Source organism: Hyla sarda, chromosome 12 (assembly GCF_029499605.1).
Source record: "Hyla sarda isolate aHylSar1 chromosome 12, aHylSar1.hap1, whole genome shotgun sequence".
NCBI classification, from domain to species: Eukaryota; Metazoa; Chordata; class Amphibia; order Anura; family Hylidae; genus Hyla; species Hyla sarda.
The window spans coordinates 50,749,449-50,770,604 of record NC_079200.1 but is presented as its reverse complement, the minus strand read 5'-3'; the positions used below and the strand labels follow the sequence as shown (position 1 = coordinate 50,770,604).

The 21,156-nt window shown below is 44.8% G+C and overlaps 1 protein-coding gene across 2 annotated transcripts in view; it reads left to right on the top strand.

Moving 5' to 3' along the window:
* Positions 1 to 2,650: 2,650 nt before the first annotated feature.
* The window catches only part of OSER1 (oxidative stress responsive serine rich 1), a 32,258-nt gene continuing 13,752 nt past the window's right edge, over positions 2,651 to 21,156 (top strand). Inside the window, exons 1-2 of one of the 2 annotated variants that reach the window (XM_056547914.1) lie at positions 2,651 to 2,838; positions 7,734 to 7,786. The gene's annotated coding sequence lies outside the window, so the exon portion shown is untranslated. The remainder of the gene's footprint in view (positions 2,839 to 7,733; positions 7,787 to 21,156) is intronic. The other variant, XM_056547913.1, reaches the window with a different exon arrangement.

Below are 21,156 nucleotides of genomic sequence, written 5' to 3'. Positions count from 1 at the left end.
TTTGCCCCTCTCTCCATCTGTGTTTTTCTCTAGGTCCCCTGGCTATACAAGACACTGAATGGGATTAATTCACACCCGCTGGGAAGGACACCATGACACTAATGTTTAGACACTATAAAGGGGTCCACTGACCTTTAGTTACCACTTATGAGTTGGGGTCCACTGACCTTGAGTTACCACTTATGAGTTATTGTGTTTTTGTGAGTGTGGTTTGTAGTAATACTAGCAACATCTGCTGTCAGACTTTGCTATTATAGATTATATCTCCCCCTTTAATTCCCCTGAGGAAGCAGGTGTCACTAGAGTGTGGTTTAACAGACACCTGAAGAAACGCGTCGGGACTGGGGTTTTATGCATGTGACTCATATATTTTGAGCCACAGGCACAGTTCATTCATGTTTGCCTGTGGATTTGTTCCATATATTCCTTGGATCTACAAGTGGATTTTCTTTATTATGTATTTCTTGAATCTTTAGGTAACAAATTGATGAATCATACATAAAAATACTTGAGGATTTGTGTATTTTTGTTACTGTAGTGATATCGTGATTGGGACCGCTATAAGTGCGAGTCAGTGGTACTATCAGTCCTAGACGGACTATGAGAATATTTTTACTATTATTTATCATTTTCCTTAGTTGCTATTCACATTATCTGTGTGTGGGTTGAGGCTCAGCGGACCTCTTGTTACGTTCCTTGGGGGGTGTAGTTTCCAAAATGGTATGCCATGTGGGGGGGGGGGGGGTTCTGCTGTTCTGGCACCATAGGGGCTTCCTAAATGTGACATACCCCCAAAAACCATTTCAGAAAACTCACTCTCCAAAATCCCATTGTCGCTCCTTCCCTTCTGAGTCCTCTAGTGCACCCACAGAGCATTTCACATACACATATGAGGTATTTCCTATTTTGAATTTTCTCCTTCACTTTGCTGCTATTCCTGTGAAACACCTAAAGGGTTGAACACTTACTGAATGTCATTTTGAATACTTTAGGGGGTGCAGTTTTTATAATGGGATCATTTATGGGGTATATCTCATAAGAAGATCCCTCAAATGCACTTCAAAACTGAACTGGTCCCTGAAAAATTCCGATTTAGAAAATTTTGTGGAAAATTGCTGCTGAACTTTGAAGCTCTCTGATGTCTTCCAAAAGTCAAAAAATGTCAACTCTATGATGCAAACATAAAGTAGACATATTGTATATGTGAATCAATATATAATTTATTTGGAATATCCATTTTCCTTACAAGCAGAGAGCTTCAAAGTTAGAAAAATGCAAACTTTTCAAAATTTTCATAAAATGTGGGGATTTTTCACCAAGAAAGGATGCAAGTGACGATGAATATTTACCACTGTGTTAAAGTTGAATATGTCACGAAAAAACAATCTCGGAATCAGAATAATCGGTAAAAACATCCCAGAGTTATTAATGCAAGTGCAAATGCAAAAAGGGCTCACTCCTTAAAAGGGTAGTCCAGTGGTGAAAAACGTATCCCCTATCCTAAGGATAGGGGATAAGTTTGAGATCGCGGGGGGGTCCGACCGCTGGGGCCCCCTGCAATCTCTCTGTACGGGGCCCCGGCTCTCCGGCCAGATAGCGGGTGTTGGCCTCCGCACGAAGCGGCTGCCGACACGCCCCCTCAATACATCTCTATGGCAGAGCCGGAAATTGCCGAAGGCAGCGCTTCAGCTCTGCCATAGAGTTGTATTGAGGGGGCGTGTCGGCTGCCGCTTTGCGCAGAGGTCAACACGCCCCCTTCCCGCGGGCTGTCAGGGCCCCGTACAGGAGATCGCAGAGGGCCCCAGTGGTCGGACCCCCCGCGATCTCAAACTTATCCCCTATCTTTGGAATGGGGATAAGTTGTTCACTACTGAGTCACCACTGGACTACTCCTTTAAAGCCCATGTAGCACAGTGGAAAAAAAAAAAATCCCGGAATACCCCTTTTAAAAAAAAATAATAATAAAAGGTGTCATTACGAAGTACAATGGGTTGCACAAAATACAAACCCCAATATGGCTTCGGGGAAAGAAAATAAAAAAGTTATGTCTCTTTAAAGGGGAGAAGGGAAAAACAAAACGCAAAAATGAAAATTGGATGCGTCCTTAAGGGGTTAATAGTTTACAGTTCTGCACCTAGCGATAAAAAAATCCTAAATTTATTATATTTTTTTATTTGTACATTTTGTTTTAGTTGATGATCTACGTGTGTGCATGCGCGCCAAATTCATTAGCTAAGGCTAGGCCCTAGAGCAGTGGTCTTCAACCTGCGGACCTCCAGATGTTGCTAAACTACAACTCCCAGCATGCCCGGACAGCCGTTGGCTGTCCGGGCATGCTGGGAGTTGTAGTTTTGCAACATCTGGAGGTCCACAGGTTGAAGACCACTGCCCTAGAGATATACATAGATAGAAATTAATGTTGGAACATTTTGGACAGAGAAAATGACACACAACATATACACAACATTTAGCAACAAACAGCAAAAAGCTACAAGTCTACATTGATATAAAAACCGGAACATAATATAGTAAAATCCTGACGTCTATACAAAGGCATCTATAAACAGCAATATGGCGAACAGAGCAATGCGTTCCACCCGGCCGGGCCTGAAACGCAAGCCAGTCACGTGACCCGACACGCCCCCGCCTTTAGACGCTCTAGCCTGTGTTTTGTCACGTCTCTATAGCTGCAGGCCGATGACGTCACCGACAGCAGGGTTGCAGAGTCACCGCCGTGTGTTGTGCGCAAACAAGGAGTCTCCTGCGAGGTCGGTGCTGTGGGCTCAGTTAACGGGCACCGGAGAGGACGGGGACGGAGAGTGCGGGCAGGCCTTCATGGTGAGCGCAGAGACTGAGAAAAGCGCGGGAAGAGGGGGCGGCTGTGGGGGCCTGGGTTTGGGGTGGCTGTGGGGGCGCCTGAGGGGAATTGGGGTTCTCCTTGTTGTCCGGGCAGGCTGGGAGTTGTAGTTTTGTGACATTTGGAGGTTTACACTTTAGAGACTGCTGAAGATAAACCGTCACATAAAAACCTCCTTCTGTATTAAAGGGGAACCCTGGAGCTGTCAACCCTTCTAGTGACTCATGTTCAATTCTTGGTGCTTAGTAACTGCGAACACTGTGGGGGTGACAAATGCCTGGAAGACCCCTTTATCCCCCTCAAGGAGGCTGTGTACGCTTCCTTTAACCCCTTAAGGACCAGGCCATTTTACACCTTAGGACCAGAGCGTTTTTTGCACATCTGACCACTGTCACTTTAAACATTAATAACTCTGGAATGCTTTTACTTATCATTCTGATTCCGAGATTGTTTTTTCGTGACATATTCTACTTTAACATAGTGGTAACATTTTGGGGTAACGTGCATCCTTTCTTGGTGAAAAATCCCAAAATTTTGATGAAAAATTAGAAATGCTTGTAAGGGAAATGGATATTACAAATATTTTTTTTATTCACATATACAATATGTCTACTTTATGTTTGCATCATAAAATGTACGAGTTTTTACTTTTGGAAGACACCAGAGGGCTTCAAAGTTCAGCAGCAATTTTCCAATTTTTCACAAAATTTCCAAACTCACAATTTTTCAGGGACCAGTTCAGTTTTGAAGTGGATTTGAAGGGTCTTCATATTAGAAATACCCCACAAATGACCCCATTATAAAAACTGCACCCCTCAAAGTATTCAAAATGACATTCAGTCAGCGTTTTAACCCTTTAGGTGTTTCACAAGAATAGCAGCAAAGTGAAGGAGAAAGTTCACAAATTTCATTTTTTACACTCGCATGTTCTTGTAGACCCAAGTTTTGAATTTTTACAAGGGGTAAAAGGAGAAAATGTATACTTATATTTGTAGCCCAATTTCTCTCGAGTAAGCACATACCTCATATATATATGTAAAGTGTTTGGCGGGCGCAGTAGAGGGCTCAGAAGGGAAGGAGCGACAAGGGGATTTTGGAGCGTACGTTTTTCTGAAATGGTTTTTTTGGGGGGGGAGGTTGCCTTTAGGAAGCTCCTATGGTGCCAGGACAGCAAAAAAAATAAAAAAAAACCACATGGCATACCATTTTGGAAATTAGACCCCTTGAGGAATGTAACAAGGAATAAAGTGAGCCTTAATACCCCACAGGTGTTTCACGACTTTTGCATATGTTAATTAAAAAAAAGGAACGTAACAAGGGGTACAGTGAGCATTTACCCCCCCACTGGTGTCTGTCAGATCTTTGGAACAGTGGGCTGTACGAAATTTTTAATTTGCACAGCCCACTGTTCCAAAGATCTGTCAGACACCAGTGGGGGTAAATTCTCACTGCACCCCTTATTACATTCCGTGAGGGGTGTAGTTTCCGAAATGGGGTCACATGTGTTTTTTTTTTTTTTTTGCGTTTGTCAAAACCGCTGTAACAATCAGCCACCCCGGTGCAAATCACCTGAAATGTACATGGCGCACTCTCCCTTCTGGGCCTTGTTGTGCGCCCCCAGAGCACTTTGCGCCCACATATGGGGTATCTCCGTAGTCGGGAGAAATTGCATTACAAATTTTGGGGGGCTTTTTTCCCCTTTTACCTCTTGTCAAAATGAAAAGTATAGGGCAACACCAGCATGTTAGTGTAAAAAAATTATTTGTTTACACTAACATGCTGGTGTAGACCCCAACTTCACCTTTTCATAATGGGTTAAAGGAGAAAATACCCCACAAAATTTGTACGGCAATTTCTCCCGAGTACGGCGATACCCCATATGTGGCCCTAAACTGTTGCCTTGAAATACGACAGGGCTCCAAAGTGAGAGCGCCATGCCCATTTGAGGCCTAAATTAGGGACTTGCATAGGGGTGGACATAGGGGTATTCTACGCCAGTGATTCCCAAACAGGGTGCCTCCAGCTGTTGCAAAACTCCCAGCATGCTTGGACAGTCAACGGCTGTCTGGTAATACTGGGAGTTGTTTTGCAACAGCTGGAGGCTCCATTTAGGAAACAGTGGCGTACCAGACGCTTTTTGTTTTTATTGGTGAGGGGAGGGGGGCTGTGTAGGGGGATGTGTATATGTAGTGTTTTTTTACTTTTTATTTTGTGTTAGTGTAGTGTTTTTATGGTACAGTCACATGGGCAGGGGGATTACAGCAAGTTTCCCGCTGCGAGTTTGAGCTGCCGCGCAAAATTTGCTGTATCGCAAACTTGCAGCCTGATACTCACTGTAAGCCCCCTGCCCATGTGAATGTACCCTGTACATTCAAAGGGTGGGGGAACCTCCAGCTGTTGCAAAACTACAACTCCCAGCATGCACAGTCTATCAGTGCATGCTGGTAGTTATAGTTTTGCAACAGCTGGAGGCACATGGGTTGGGAAACACTGAGTTAGGAAACAGACAATGTTTCCCAACCAGTGTGCCTCCAGTTGTTGCAAAACCACAACTCCCAAACATTCTCAGGCATGCTGGGAGTAGTAGTTCGGCAACATCTTTAGAGCCAGATGTTGCCGAACTACAACTCCCAGCATGCTTGGAGTTGTAGTTTTGCAACATCTGGAGGACTACAGTTTGCAGACCACTAATACAGTGGTTCCCAATCTGTGCCCTTCCAGATGTTGCAAAACTACAACTCCCAGTATGCCAAAACTGTCCAGGCATGCTGGGAGTTGTAGTTCTGCAACATCTGAAGGGCCAGATGTTACAGAACTACAACTCCCAGCATGCCTGGACAGTAAGGGCATGCTGAGGATGTGTAGTTTTGCAACATCTGGAAGGGCACAGTGGTCTCCAAACTGTGGACCTCCAGATGTTGCAAAACTGCAACTCCCAGCATGCACAGACGCCAAGGGATGTCTGGGCATGCTGGGAGTTGTAGTATACAGGGTCCCATTACAGCAATGCATGTCGCTTTACGGCGACGTGCATTGCTGTAAAGGGCCCGACCGCGGCTGAAGAGGAACTCACCTGTCGCCGCCGCCGTCTTCATCACCGAGATCCGGGTCTTCAGGGACGAGGTAAGCACCGGGGCCGGGCCCCAGCACTCCCCCGTCCACTGCCGCGTCCTCCGGTCTTCCTCTTCGGACTTCCAGGGGCCGGGCAGGGCGGGAGGAAATGCTTCAGCAGGCATCCAGGGCACACGTGGAGGGGGTCCATGTAGGCCCCCCATGTCAGCGATCGTTGCAAATCGCATGGGAAATCACCCCTGCGATCTGCGGCGATACCGGGCTGATCGGGTGTCTGGGACCCGACCGCCCGGTAATTTTGCATGATCCCGGCTGTCACAGACAGCCAGGACCATGCTGAAGGCTAGGAGCGTGGTCCCCCCCTGCGATTGGTCGGTTAGCTAACCGAGGAATCGCAGGAGATAGGAGGAGGTGGCAGGCTTGCCACCTCGCTCCTAGCCTTCAGCATGGTCCTGGCTGTCTGTGACAGCCGGGATCATGCAAAATTACCGGGCGGTCGGGTCCCAGACACCCGATCAGCCCGGTATCGCCGCAGATCGCAGGGGTGATTTCCCATGCGATTTGCAACGATCGCTGACATGGGGGGCCTACATGGACCCCCTCCACGTGTGCCCTGGATGCCTGCTGAAGCATATCAGCAGGCATCCCCTTCCAATCTCTGCCTGGCGCGCGGCAGGGACCGGAAAACGCCAGGACGTACGGGGACGTCCTTAAAGCCCACGGTGCGGGGATCTCCCCGTACGTCCTGGGTCCTTAAGAGGTTAAGATCAACAATGGGATAATGACATCACACCCCCCATATGACATCATAGGTGTCGATTGTGATGTCATAGAGATAATGAAGCCTCAATGGGGTAAAATGTTGGTTAATAATGCACTTCCCCTTTACAATTCACAATAGGCTGGAGTTATATCCCTAACCTGTGCTGTCATAGAGGTAACTTAGGCCCCGTCCATACTGCGTTTTCTTTGCTTTGTTTAGCGTGTACGCTTTATTTGCAGGATCAGAAACTTCAGTAGACTTCGCTTCTAGATCCTGCTAAATGAAATGGACACCAATAGTTGTGTAACATTTGCGGACATAACAGTATACACTAGATTACTTTACTCCCTATCAGTCAATGGTTGTGTTACAGGTTATCCAGCTATAGAAAAACAGAGCCAATTTATTTAATTAACAATGCCACTCTTGTCTTCAGTTATTGTGTAGTATTACAACTTGACTCTGCTGACTTTAGAGGAGCTGAGCTGCAATACCTCACACAACCTGAGGACAGGAGTGGTGCTGTTTATGAAAGAAATTTGCCCTTTTTTTTTTTTTTTTTTTTTAATAACTTTACCCGAATGTTTTCATCAATGCAGCACTAAACAGCATGAAAGGGGCCTAATCCTTAGGGTACGTTCACACTATGTAATTGAAGCTGAATCTCCACTTTCAAAATTCAACGAGCAGAGATTGTCTGGCAGGTAGGACCGCCTGGCCTGCGCCGTTACCATTGATGGCTATGCAGAGGTCGTGGAATTCCGCGTAAAGAAGGAACATGTCCCTTCTTTGCGCGGAACAATTTCAGCGGTGCATTCGTCCGCCGCTGAAATTGCTCAGTGTGCACGGGTGTCGCAGAAGATCCATTCACACTGATGTTAAACTTCACTTCACAGTGTGAACGTACCCTTAAAGTGGCAGTACTCTGGATGACAATGTAAAAGGATTTAAATGTGGCTCATTGTGGTCTTTAAGATTTGACATTTTTATTTATTTTCATTTTTTTAAATTTTTTTATTTTTATTTTTTGTATCCCTGCAGGGGCTTGAAACAGCAAAAAGTTGGGGTTATGATTCTATGACCACAGTTATAAGGTTAGAGTACCTGTCACCAAAAAAACTTTTTATACTTTGTTAATCAATGTATTAGAAACAACTTTCTAATTACATGTGATTAACAAAAATGTAATTTATATATATATATTTTTTTTACTCTTAAAAAACAACCACTAGGGGGTCCCAACACATGTCCCTGCGCATAGAGTTCGGACTCATGCCGGCCTGGCAGTATGAGTCAGAAATATCAGTGCAGCTGGACACTGAAGAGCACAGTGCAGATCCCCGCCTCACGGCCGCTTCTGAACTGGCCAGCCGGGTCATCAGGCTGCTCCTCCTTGCAAGGAGAGCCGGTGAGTGCTGGTCAAATGTCAGTGTAGTGCACGGCTGCACAGAAGAGGAGGATCGGGTCTGCCACACCTGAGTCTGATCGAGGCCTTCAGCAGGGAGCAGCAAGGTAATTGGCTTTAGATAGATAGATATCTATCTATCTATCTATCTATCTATCTATCTATCTATATATATATATATATATATATATATATATATATATCTCTGAGTGAAGAGTAAGAAGGACGGAAGTGCGCCCCAGCAGGCATCAGGTGACGACGTACCTGCCGGGCCATGCCCCCTTCCTCTGTCAGGGCAGGATCTTGAGCAGCCACTGGGAATGGGGAAGAAAAGGTATTATAGGCGGTTTTGGGTACATATATAGACGGGGACAGATGGGGAGGGGGGGGGGGGATTAGGGACAGTTTAGTTGAGTATATAGGCACTCTTTAAAGGAGTTATCTAGTTTAGAAAAACTTATCCCCTATCCTGCGATCTGGCGCCCCGGCTCTCCCCATAAATGAAGCTGTGCATGGAGCAGTGGCTGACATTCCCTTCACACCCCCCCAATGCACTTCTATAGGAGAGCCTGAGATGCACGAACCCTGTATCTCCAGCTCTCCCATAGAGATGCATGGAGGGGGCCTGTCGGCACCGCTTTGTGCAATGGTCGACATACAGCTTCACTTGTGGGAGGAGACAGGGGCGTCAGGCAGATCAGAGGTCAGAGCCCCCATGATCAGACACTTGTTCTGCGGATAGGGGTAAGTTTTCTTTTTTTTTTTTATTATTTTTTTTTTTAATCTGGACTTCTGCGTTGTGTTTTCGTTCTATTACATTTACTTTTGCTGTATACAAAAGCGTAGTTGATTGTGCTATTGTATACAGGTGCAAAGAAAAGTGTTTTGTTTTTAAAATGGTAAGGCCAGGTTCAGACTATGGAATTGCCGAGAGTAATTTTGCTTGGAAACTCCGTGGCAGCAGCCTCCCGGCTGTTCACCCGTGCTGAACCCAATAACCTGGGTCATATTGCAGGGGAACAAGTATACAAAAAGCTATGACTTTCTGAAATTGGTCCAGCCATTATGAAGATTTGGCCTCCATTGCTATATTGCTGAATCTTTTAAGTGCTCAATGGAGGCGGGAACCAGCACGCCGAGCTTCCCTGCCTCCCTAGTAACGGGAGAGGGAAGAAAAATAATATGCATATGAAGGTTTACTGGGATGAGATGACAGTTTTGGAAGGCAACTTTTTGATTAGAGTTTTTTATTCAGTTCTTTTGGGACATGGGATAAATAAACTTTTTTTCAAAAAACATTTTCTAAATGGGTGAAAGGGGTTTTCTGAGAACTGCCAACATTTGGCTAACGTAGGAAGTAACAAAACATCAGTTACTTCTGATAGATTCCTCCCCCAGTGCTCAAGCACCGCTGTTTCGGGCCTTGGTTACTTGGCCTCTGCAGTTGCGTGCTTGTTCCCACGTGATCGGACTTCAACAGACTTGAGCTGTACACAACTAAGACCAGTGATTGGCTGCAGCAGTCACATGGGTATATGGGCTCCTCGCTGCTGCCGAGCAGTAGGAGGTTATCTTATTTTATGGCATTTCCTTCCTTTAGTTAATATTTTCCAGATCTTGGAAAATCCCTATAACGTAAGAGCTACACAGAGATTCTGCCCATGAAGAGGCATTGTCTCCATGTCTGCATCACAGCTAATGAAAGTGGTTGCGTTATGACCAGTAATGGTCAACCTGATGGTCACTGCAACTTGTATGACACATAAGTATTTTGTACATAATAAAGATTTTTTTTTCAGCTTTTTTCACTTTCATTTAGCTTCTAGAGGACACATGAAGAAAATGAATGTCATGGTGCCTCAGTACTTGGCGCTTCATGACATACATTTTACATCATAAAGTGAGTGCAGGATGTCTGCCATTAAAGGAGATTTCACAAGTACATTTTTTTTTCCTCCCCCCAATGCCTGGGCTGCCAGCAAATAAAACAATAAAGAGGACTCTCTTGCCTCCGGTGTCCCGGTATCTCACTCCGTTCCTCCCCTGCCATCTTCCTCCTGGTCCCACCATGGTCAGCTGCCCCGATGATAGGTTGCACCGCAGTGTGATGCATTGAGCCTAGGCAACCAATGCCATGGCTCAATACATTGCACTGTCGCTCAGCCTATCGCCGGCTGAGGTGGGATGTTACTGCAACCATCGATTTGCTGATCACGGCTGGAACAGGAAGAATACAACAGAGGAGGAGGAAGGGAGCGAGACACCGGGACCACAGGAAAGATGGGGCAGGCGAGTCCTCTTTATTGTCCTTTTTGCAGGCCAGGCATTTTGGAAAAAATTTTAACGTGAGACTTCTTTAACCCTTTAGATGCCATGATCAGTGCTGATCATGAACCATAGAAGTTGCAGGGCTTCGGTGACACTCGTCGGACCAGCTGCATCGTAATTTCAGAAGTCCGATGAGTGAAGTTGGTGGCCAGACATGTTTTACCCTTCTCAGTGCTGCTCTCCATGGTGGAGATTTATCAAAATCTGTCCAGAGGAAAAGTTGCCCATAGCAACCAATCAGATCGCTTCTTTCATTTTGCAGAGGCCTTGTTAAAAGTGAAAGAAGCGAGGTGATTGGGTGCTATGGGCAACTTTTTCTCTGGACAGGTTCTGGTAAATCTCCTCCTTATCCCCAATCCTTGGATACAAGATGTCTAGGGGCGGAGTACCCCTTTAACATCTCTGAAAAGCTCTTATCAGTCTGATTCTGAGATTGTTTGAACTATTTGCATTTTTCTAAACTTCAAATTCTTGTAAGGAAAACAGTCATGCCATATAAATGACATATTGATTATGTTGGCACCATAAAGTAGACACTTTTACTTTTGAAGACATTAGAGGGCTTCAAAGTTTAGCAGCAATATTTTAAGTTTTCGCTAAAATTTCAATTTTTTTTTCATGGACCAGTGAAGTGGATTTGAGGGGCCTTTATATTAGAAATCCCCCATAAGTGACCCCATTTTAAAAACTGAACCCCTCAAGAGGATATTAAGAGAGTTTAACCTTTTTAGGTGTTTCACAGGAATAGCAGCGAAGTGGGGAAGGAAAGTCAAAATATCAAATTTGTTTTTTACACTAACATGTTGTTGTAGCCCCAGATTTTTTATATTTTTTACAAGAGGTAAAATAAGAGAGAAAGCCCCTCAAAATTTGTATCCCGATTTCTCCCAAAATACTGAAATACATCATAAAGTGCTATACGGGCGCACAACATGGCTCAGAAGGGAGAAGCGCTATTTGGCTTTTGGAGAGAGAATTTGACTGGAATAGTTCTTGGGGGGCCATGTCACACTTACAAAGCCCCCATGTTGCCAGGACAGTGGAAACCACCGACATGTGACACCTCTTGTTAAAATGAAAAGTATTGCCCCCAACTTTTCCTTTTCATAAGCGGTAAAATGAGCTGAAAGCCCCCGAAATTTGTAACACTATTTCTCCTAATAAAGGAAATACCCCATATGTGGCCCTAAACTGTTGCCCTGAAATACGACAGGGCTCCGGAGTGAGAGAGCACCATGCACATTTGAGGACTAAATTAAGGATTAGGGATTTGCATAGATAACAGCAGCCATACCGTCCTAATCACAGTGTCAGGAAACGGGGTGATCCCAAACCCTTGCACTGTAAATGTACGGCGATGTTTGTTAAAGGGGTACTCCGCCCCTAGACATCTTTGGATAGGGGATAAGATGTCTCATTGCGTGGGTCCCGCCGCTGGGGACTCCCTGCGATCTCGGCTGCGGCATCCCGCTGTCGTCCCTGCACAGAGCAAGCTTGCTCTGTGCGTAGTGACGGGCGATGCAGGGGCCGGAGCATTGTGACATCATGGCCCCGCCCCTAGTGATGTCACGGCCTACCCCCTTAATGCAAGTCTATGGGAGGGAGTGTGACTGCTGCCAGGCCCCCTCCCATAGACCAGTATGGAGGGGGCAGAGCCGTGACATCATGATGCTCCGGCCCCTGTATCGCCCGTCACTACGCACAGAAAGGGTTTGCTCTGCAGCCGAGATCGCTGGGGTCTCCATCGGCAGGACCCCTGCGATCAGACATCTTATCCCCTATCCTTCGGATAGGGGATAAGATGTCTAGGGGCAGAGTACCCCTTTAAGTTAATCCCTGCATCGACGTAAATTTACAGCGCGTGTCCTTAATGGGTTAAAAAAAAAAGCCCCTTTCCTATAAACAAATGCCGAGGTCCAAAATAGCAGATTTTTGGCCAAGGGGTTAAATGTCGCTAACCCTCCTCTCACAGTTAGGATCTGAGAACCTTGATCCCAGCTATTGAAGTGCAATCCTGGTGGTATGAGTTGGGGGCGGGGGTGTGATGGCTCTATAAGGCTGTGTGCACACACTGGGGGAAATGTATCATTGCCTTTACACCACTTTTGTCTTCTACAAATTTTGCGCAATTGCACCTTTTTGCATTTGTGCTGCGTTTTATTTATTTATTTTTTTGGTGGATGCTTTTGCAAAGTTGTCTGTTTGGTGTACTGTACACCAGTTTAAGCAGTGGACTTGTATGTATGAATTACAATTTTTTTGTTTTGCAAGAAATCTTAGACTGCTAGCAGGGACACGTAGAAAAGTGTCAGACGCTACACTGTTTAAATCAAAGCAAGCATGGCTCTTCAAACTTGGAAGTGGCTTTTTAATATGTGATGTCATTGCACAGTGTTTTCCCTTAGGTTACTTCACAATTAAAGGTTGATTTTGCATTTTAAATGTTTATTTTTTTAAACATAATCACAAACATAAACCAGAAAAAAAGACTTCATATTGCAAACACATTAATACAAACACAATAAAATAAAAGGATACAATTTTGAAAATGGGGGAAAAAAAACAAACAAAAAAATAATAATTTTGCCATTTTGTTGTAACTAGAGATGAGCGAGCTTACAGTAAATTCGTTTCGTCATGAACTTCTCGGCTTAGCGGTCGCTGACTTTATCCTGCATAAATTAGTTCAGCTTTCAGGTGCTCCGGTGGGCTGGAGACTCTCCTAGGACTGTATCCACCGGAGCACCTGAAAGCTGAACAAATTTATGCAGGAAAAGTCAGTGACCGCCGAGCCGAGAGGTTCGTGACGAATCGAATTTACTGTAAGTTCGCTCATCTCTAGTTGTAACACGTACCTCTTCAACCAAAACCAATGTTTCTCGCTCAGAAATTTTTTACTTTTTAGTTTATCCTAACCTCCTCCTACGAGACACACCAATTTCTTGAGGGACCAGGTGTAGAATCTCCCTTTAAGGCAAACTCGCAAGCAACATCCTGCGACATGATCTAAATTTATAATTAGTTTGTTCAAATAACAGCCTTACTATAAATGAATTAGCAAAAAGGAGAGAGAGAGATCAAACAACAATTATTTAACCCCTTAAGGAAGCAGGGTTTTCGTACTTTCATTTTTTTTCCTCATCACCGCCTTAAATTTTATACATACAGACCCATATGAGAGCTTTCATTTGCGCCACCAATTGTACTTTTATAATGATATCAATCATTTCACCACAAAATTTACGGTGAAACCAGAAAAAAAAATATTTGTGGGGCAAAATTGGGAAAAAAATGCCACTGTGTAAGTTTTGGGGGCTTCCGATTCTACACAGTGCACTTTTTGGAAAAAATGACACCATATCTTTATTCTGTAGGTCCATACGATTACAATGAAATCTAATTTATATAGGTTTTATTTTACTACTTAAAAAAAATAATAATTATAACTACATGCACCAAAATCAGTGTGTCATATTGTCATCTTCTGACCCCTATAACTTTATTTTTTTATTTTTCCATATACAGAGATGTATGTAGGCTCTTTTTTTTGTGCTGTGATCTGCAGTTTTTATCGGTACAGTTTTTGTTTTGATGGGACTTTTTGATCAGTTTTTATACATGTTTTACTTTTTTAGGGTATACAAAGTGACCAAAATACGCTGCTGGGGGCTGGCCAGTATTGTCAGGAGCCTGTGTCATACACTGCTTGCCCTGTCAGGACGAGCTGGCTCATCCTTAGATGCCAACCAGTTAAGCTGACTTTGGAATAACAGACATGTACAAATGAATAGAGCAAAATACCTTGATGCAGGATAAACTGGATCGCAAGGAAAAAGTGACCTTCACCCAGGCGCTCAGAAGTCCAGAGAGATCTCACAGCCAAGTCATGGAAGTGGATTAAAGTTCAAGCTTTATTGGTTCACAAAAACAATAATGTGTTTTGGGGTTAGCATACCCCTTCTTCAGATTAACCAATCTGTCTATCTGAAGGGGGTATGCTAACCCTGAAACGCGTTATTGTTTTTGTGAACCAATAAAGCTTGAACTTTAATCCACTTCCATTATTTGGCTGTGAGATCTCTCTGGACTTCTGAGCACCTGGGTGAAGGTCACTTTTTCCTTGCAATCCAGTTTATCTACAGGATTCCCATCTGGACCTATCCTGAGACCTGCGGGCCTGCACAGAATCCTTCTTAACCTCAGATTGAGGTTATATGGGTATTTAATATACGCTCCAGGTGAGCGGCCATCCATTAGACCCCCCCCGAACTATCCCCACTTTTTGTGAGGTGCGACTTGCTTCCTAGGGTAATGCACTAGGTGCCTCCTTGGGCCTTTTTTCTCTCCATTTACATATTGATGAAGGATACACCTTTTTGCCAGGGAACCCGAAATCTTGTGCAGTTTGGAAGAGTGGTTCAAGTTTGAAGTTTCCGTCCAATTCATCGTGAGGCTTGCGCTAAATGGCAAAAATGGCAAAATTTGCACTACTTGAAGACCTCCACAATATAGTCTAAAATACACATTGATACATGTTCCCCACTGTGTTTATTTGTGCCTCAGTAAAAGCCAAATTTTACAGACAAAAGGTATCCAAATGGTCAGCCTTTTTTTTTTTTTCTTCTTCTTTTGTGGCATTTGAAACATCTGTTTTTTTGGGCAACAATAAATGCTGATCTAAGATTTGCAAATCAATACATTTTGCTGGGGCGTAAACTGCTTCCTTTTAATGTCGGTAAAAGGAAATTTCTTTGGACATTTTTTAGATGTAAAACTGGTGTCAAAATGAACCCCAAAAGTGTGTGGGTGCACATAGCCTAATATATTACTATGCTGCATATTAGGTTAGTTTGCTGGATCTGCACTGTTCCCATGATGTAGCATTAAACAGTGCTGAAGCTGTCCCTGTGAGATTATGTATTAAGTTTAATTCTAAATTGTGTATATAAACCTGTGGGTTAGCTGCCCACTGGTGGATAGTAATGTAGTATGAGGCTCAGGTTGGCAGTGCTCAGTGGGCTCCTTGCTGCAGATCTTGGCCGGTCATAGCTATTTGTGGCCACAGATCACACGGACTCTTCATCTGCACTGAGAAATGTGATTTTCAACAAAAGCCGCAGATGTGCCGCTCGCTCCGCGATCACTGATGTGTTAATCAGATCTCCCAACTTGTGTTGTGAACACCGCGGGCACATCCCGTCATTGTGCCAAGCCTCATTACATGGGTAATTGCTCAGTATGATCTCTGTGGATCTTTCCTTTCATCTTAGACACCTTGTCATAAGGGTGAATGGAAACCCTGTAAGATGGTCTGCGCCAAGGCAGACGTCTCATCTTGTCCTGGGATGTTAACAGCTGTGATGCCAGCCTGTACCCCATATGATTGCCCAATGTCACTAGTGGTCCAGCCTCTCAATGTATAAGTGAGGTGTCATCATAGACCAGGATTCCTAAACCTGTGGCTCTCCAGCTGTTGCAAAACAAGGACTCTTAGGCTGAGGCTGTCAGTTCCTGATGGTTGTTTTGCAATTGATGAAGAGCCACAGGTTTGGGATCTTGTCATAGACATCGCTTGCATACTTTTATCATATGCCACCAAAGGATGGTCAGGGCTGCTTGCAATAGTGCCCTGGAATGAACTTATGCCTGTTCTAGGAAGGCACGGCGTCACATGTTGGCTCGCCTGACTGCAATATTTGTCAGTATGGCTTCCTTGGAAAAGGAGTGTGTGTGTCTGCCTAGTGCTGCAGCCAGCTTTTGTCACCCCCGCCAGTTATACATTGATCATGTAAAAAGAAATTCACTGCAATAAGTAGCACACCAAAAAAATCATTCTCTAAGAATTTTTATTATGCTCAAAAAATTAACAAAACAGTGTATTGCACACACAATACTCAGTACAAAAGAAATGTAAAAACATCTAAAAAACTGACTCAAAGGAGCCAGTGGGACGCTTGCTTCATGTCCATGCTGAGCAAGTATCGAGATTATAGTATATCTAATGAATATAAATTATAACTTTTACTGTGTATTCTTTATTACCTGATTGAGCAAGTGGACTGGCAGGCTCCAGTACTGTGGAGGCTATTCTACATTATATTATTGTGTATTGAGGACGGGTGTCTTCAGGTGAGGGGGTTCATGGCCCCTCTCCTGGGTTGTGCACTGGCTTCTTTGAGTCAGTTTTTTAGATGTTTTTAAATTTCTTTTGTACTGAGTTTTGTGTGTTTTGTTAATTAACTTTTTGAGCATAATAAAAATTCTTAGAGTGATTTTTTTGGTGTGCTACTTATTGCAGTGAATTCCTTTTTTCTTTTTACATGGTTTATTGCCCTTTCACTGAATAGCACCCAGTATAATTAAATAGGTGAGCCCCCCTTTCTTGTTTTTTGCAGTTATACATTGATGGCGTATCCTACAGACAACCCATTTAAAGGAGGACTCCACCTTCACACATAAATCAGAAGGTGCAGACTCTGTAGATATAAGGCTGCATTCACATAACATTTTGTAGTTACGATGACCGGATCTGGCTGAGACATGTGAAAACCGGGTGCTCCCGTATTCCAGGGTGCTCCCGTATATCATTCATTTACATGAGCCCCCTGGAGTCAGATAGTGACTCCGGTAGGCTCATTTTTGCCCCGTATTTGGTTTTCCATGAAAACCGTGGTATGCTATGGTTTTCAGTCTGGCCAGAAAACCAAATACGGGGCAAAAATTAGCCAACTGGAGTCACTGGCCCTTATTTACTAAGAGTGGAGTGTAGGTTTCTTTGTGGGTTTTGATTCCCTTGTCACGATTCGGCTGGCTGGAGGTGGATCCTCTGTGCCAGAGAGGGATTGGCGTGGACCGTGTCGGTGGACCGGTTCTAAGTTGCTACTGGTATTCACCAGAGCCTGCCGCAAAGCGGGATGGTCTTGCAGCGGCGGTAGCAACCAGGTCGTATCCACCGGCAACGGCTCAACCTCTCTGACTGCTGAGATAGGCGCGGTACAAGGGAGTAGACAAGAGCAGGGTCGGACGTAGCAGAAGGTCAGGGCAGGCAGCAAGGATCGTAGTCAGGGGCAACGGCAGGAGGTCTGGAACACAGGCTAGGAACACACAAGGAAACGCTTTCACTAGCACTATGGCAACAAGATCCGGCAAGGAAGGGAAGGGGAAGTGAGGTATTAATAGGGAAGTGCACAGGTGAAGGTACTGATTAAAACCCATGCGCCAATCAGTGGCGCTCCGGCCCTTTAAATCGCAAAGACCCGGCGCGCGCGCGCGCCCTAGGGAGCGGGGCCGCGCGCGCCGGGACAGCACAGACGGGGAACGAGTCTGGTAAGCGGGTCGGGATGCGCATCGCGAGCGGGCACGTCCCGCATCGCGAATCGCATCCCGGCTGGGGACATTATCGCAGCGCACCCGGTCAGCAGGTCTGACCGGGGCGCTGCTAACAGGAGAACGCTGTGAGCGCTCCGGGGAGGAGCGGGGACCCGGAGCGCTCGGCGTAACATCCCTACAATTTATTTTCCACGGTATTTACTAAGGTTTCCCTACATTTTCCACTTTCCCTACATTTTGCTTTTTGTACACATGCACTGATCTGTCGGGTTTTCCTCTGCTCAAATCCACCACATTTTATGTGGAAACCTTAGTAAATATGTTGTTTTTTTTTTTTGTTAAAATGTCGCACACGCCCCTTTTCGGAGACAACACCCCTTTCCCCGGAGGCCACGCCCCTTTTCTGGGTTTTATTAGCAAAATGGAGAGATAGTCGGTGGTTTTTCAATTCTGGCGCAAAATCTGGCGCAAAATCTGGCGCAGACAGAATTTCTGGCGCAATGCGACAGAATCTGGCGCACAACCCGACAAAACATGTCGGGTTTGCAATAGTAAATGAGGGCCATTATCTGATTCCAGGAGGCTCGATCCAATGAATAAGATACGGTCCGGGTCCAGCTGAGATACGGGAGCGCCCAGTTTTCACATTACCCAGCTGGATCCGGTCACCGTAACTACAAAACATTATGTGAATGCAGCCTAAGACATGGTGCACACGTATCTGAAACTTTCAGATTTTTTTGGATGAGTCAGTGAGCAGTATTTATAGTTATGTAACTACGTATGGTTACATAAGAGTAATTGGGGATTACAGTGAGTCACTGCTGTACACATACAACTTTTCCTGCCTTTATAGTGGTGGTGGAATGTGTATTCACAGGACACGTGTCCTCATCACATGGCATCAGCAGCTTAAAGGGGCCTTCCACATACTATCCCATTTCATAGTGAATAGCTTCCTTATACACTGCTCAAAAAATAAAGGAAACACTTAACCCCTTAACGACGCAGGACGTATATTTACGTCCTGCGCCGGCTCCCGCGATATGAAGCGGGATCGCGCCGCGATCCCGCATCATATCGCGTGGGTCCCGGCGCTAATCAACGGCCGGGACCCGCGGCTAATACCACACATCGCCGATCGCGGCGATGTGCGGTATTAACCCTTTAGAAGCGGCGGTCAAAGCTGACCGCCGCTTCTAAAGTGAAACTGAAAGTATCCCGGCTGCTCAGTCGGGCTGTTCGGGACCGCCGCGGTGAAATCGCGGCGTCCCGAACAGCTGATCGGACACCGGGAGGGCTCTTACCTGCCTCCTCGGTGTCCGATCGGCAAATGACTGCTCCGTGCCTGAGATCCAGGCAGGAGCAGTCAAGCGCCGATAATGCTGATCACAGGCGTGTTAATACACGCTTGTGATCAGGATGAGAGATCAGTGTGTGCAGTGTTATAGGTCCCTATTGGACCTATAACACAGCAAAAAAATGTTAAAAAAAAAGTGTTAATAAAGGTCATTTAACCCCTTCCCTAATAAAAGTTTGAATCACCCCCCTTTTCCCATAAAAAAAATAAAACAGTGTAAAAAAAATAAAAATAAACATGTGGTATCGCCGCGTGCGTAAATGTCCGAACTATAAAAATATATCATTAATTAAGCCGTACGGTCAATGACGTACGCGCAAAAAAATTCCAAAGTCCAAAAAAGCGTATTTTGGTAACTTTTTATAACATTAAAAAATGAATAAAAAGTGATCAAAAAGTCAGATCAAAACAAAAATCATACCAATAAAAACTTCAGATCACGGCGCAAAAAATGAGTCCTCATACCGCCCTGTACGTGGAAAAATAAAAAAGTTATAGGGGTCAGAAGATTACATTTTTAAACGTATAAATTTTCCTGCATGTAGTTATGATTTTTTCCAGAAGTGCGACAAAATCAAACCTATATAAGTAGGGTATCATTTTAACCGTATGGACCTACAGAATAATGCTAAGGTGTAATTTTTACCGAAATATGCACTGCGTAGAAACGGAAGCCCCCAAAAGTTACAAAATGGCGTTTTTTTTTTCGATTTTGTAGCACAATGATTTTTTTTTCCGTTTCGCCGTGCATTTTTGGGTAAAATGACTAATGTCACTGCAAAGTAGAATTGGCGACGCAAAAAATAAGCCATAATATAGATTTTTAGGTGGAAAATTGAAAGGGTTATGATTTTTAAAAGGTAAGGAGGAAAAAACGAAAGTGCAAAAACGGAAAAACCCTGAGTCCTTAAGGGGTTAAACAACACAATGTAACTCCAAGTCAATGACACTTCTGTGTAATCACACTGTCCACTCAGGAAGCAACGCTGACTGACAATCAATTTCACATGCTGTTGTGCAAATGGAACAGACAAGAGGTGGAAATTATAGGCAATTAGCAATCCACCCTTGCTGGCGGTGCTTTCACTCTAGTGGTAGCATGAGATGGAGTCTTCAAGCCACACAAGTGGCTCAGGTAGTGCAGCTCATCCAGGATGGCCCATCAATGCAAGCTGTGGCAAGAAGGTTTGCTGTGTCTGTCAGCGTAGTGTCCAGAGCATAGAGGCGCTACCAGGAGACAGGCCAGTACATCAGGAGACGTGGAGGAGGCTGTACAGGGGTGTGTAATTTTTTTTTTTTTTAAACTACTTGTCCAAGGGAAAACGGAGCAGAATCTACTTGTCCCTCTTAACAATCCACTTGTCCTGGTACAAAATAATTTTAACCCAAATAGTATGTAAATAAGGTCTTTTATTAATAAAAACTTGATAGGCAGACCAGTATGTCACCCCATTAGGTGGATAGGGTCCCTGATAAGTAAGTCCGCCCCATTAATGGAATACTGCAGTGCAAAATAACTTATCCTGACCGCTGGAAACCCCTCCACCCGATCTCTTGTAAGGGGCCCCAGCAGGAATGGGGGCTTGTCCGCATGACGCAGCGACCGGCACGCCCTCCCCGCCCCCCCCATGTTACCCATAGATACATGGAGGGGGCATTTCAACAGCCTTGTCATGCAGGGAAGGAACATTCCCTTCTTGCCGTCTGCTGGGGCCTCATACAAGAGATGGGGGGGGGGGGGGGGGGGTTGTCCCAGCGGTCAGACCCCCGCGATCTATCACTTATGGGGATAAGGTTTTTTGCACTACAGTATTCCTTTAAGTAGGTAGTTGCCAATCCCCCCCTGTGGGCACTGGTGTCGCGGCGGTGGTGGACGCCACCCAGTGCTACGCAATTTTATGCTAGGGACGTTAGGGACCCACTCTTAATAGGTGGCCTTGATGTGGCGCGTTGGCTTGTACCAGTTGATCAAAATGTATACTAACAACCTGTTTTTGAAATTATGCTGAGAAGCAATTAGATCAAAATACAAAATTGTGGAT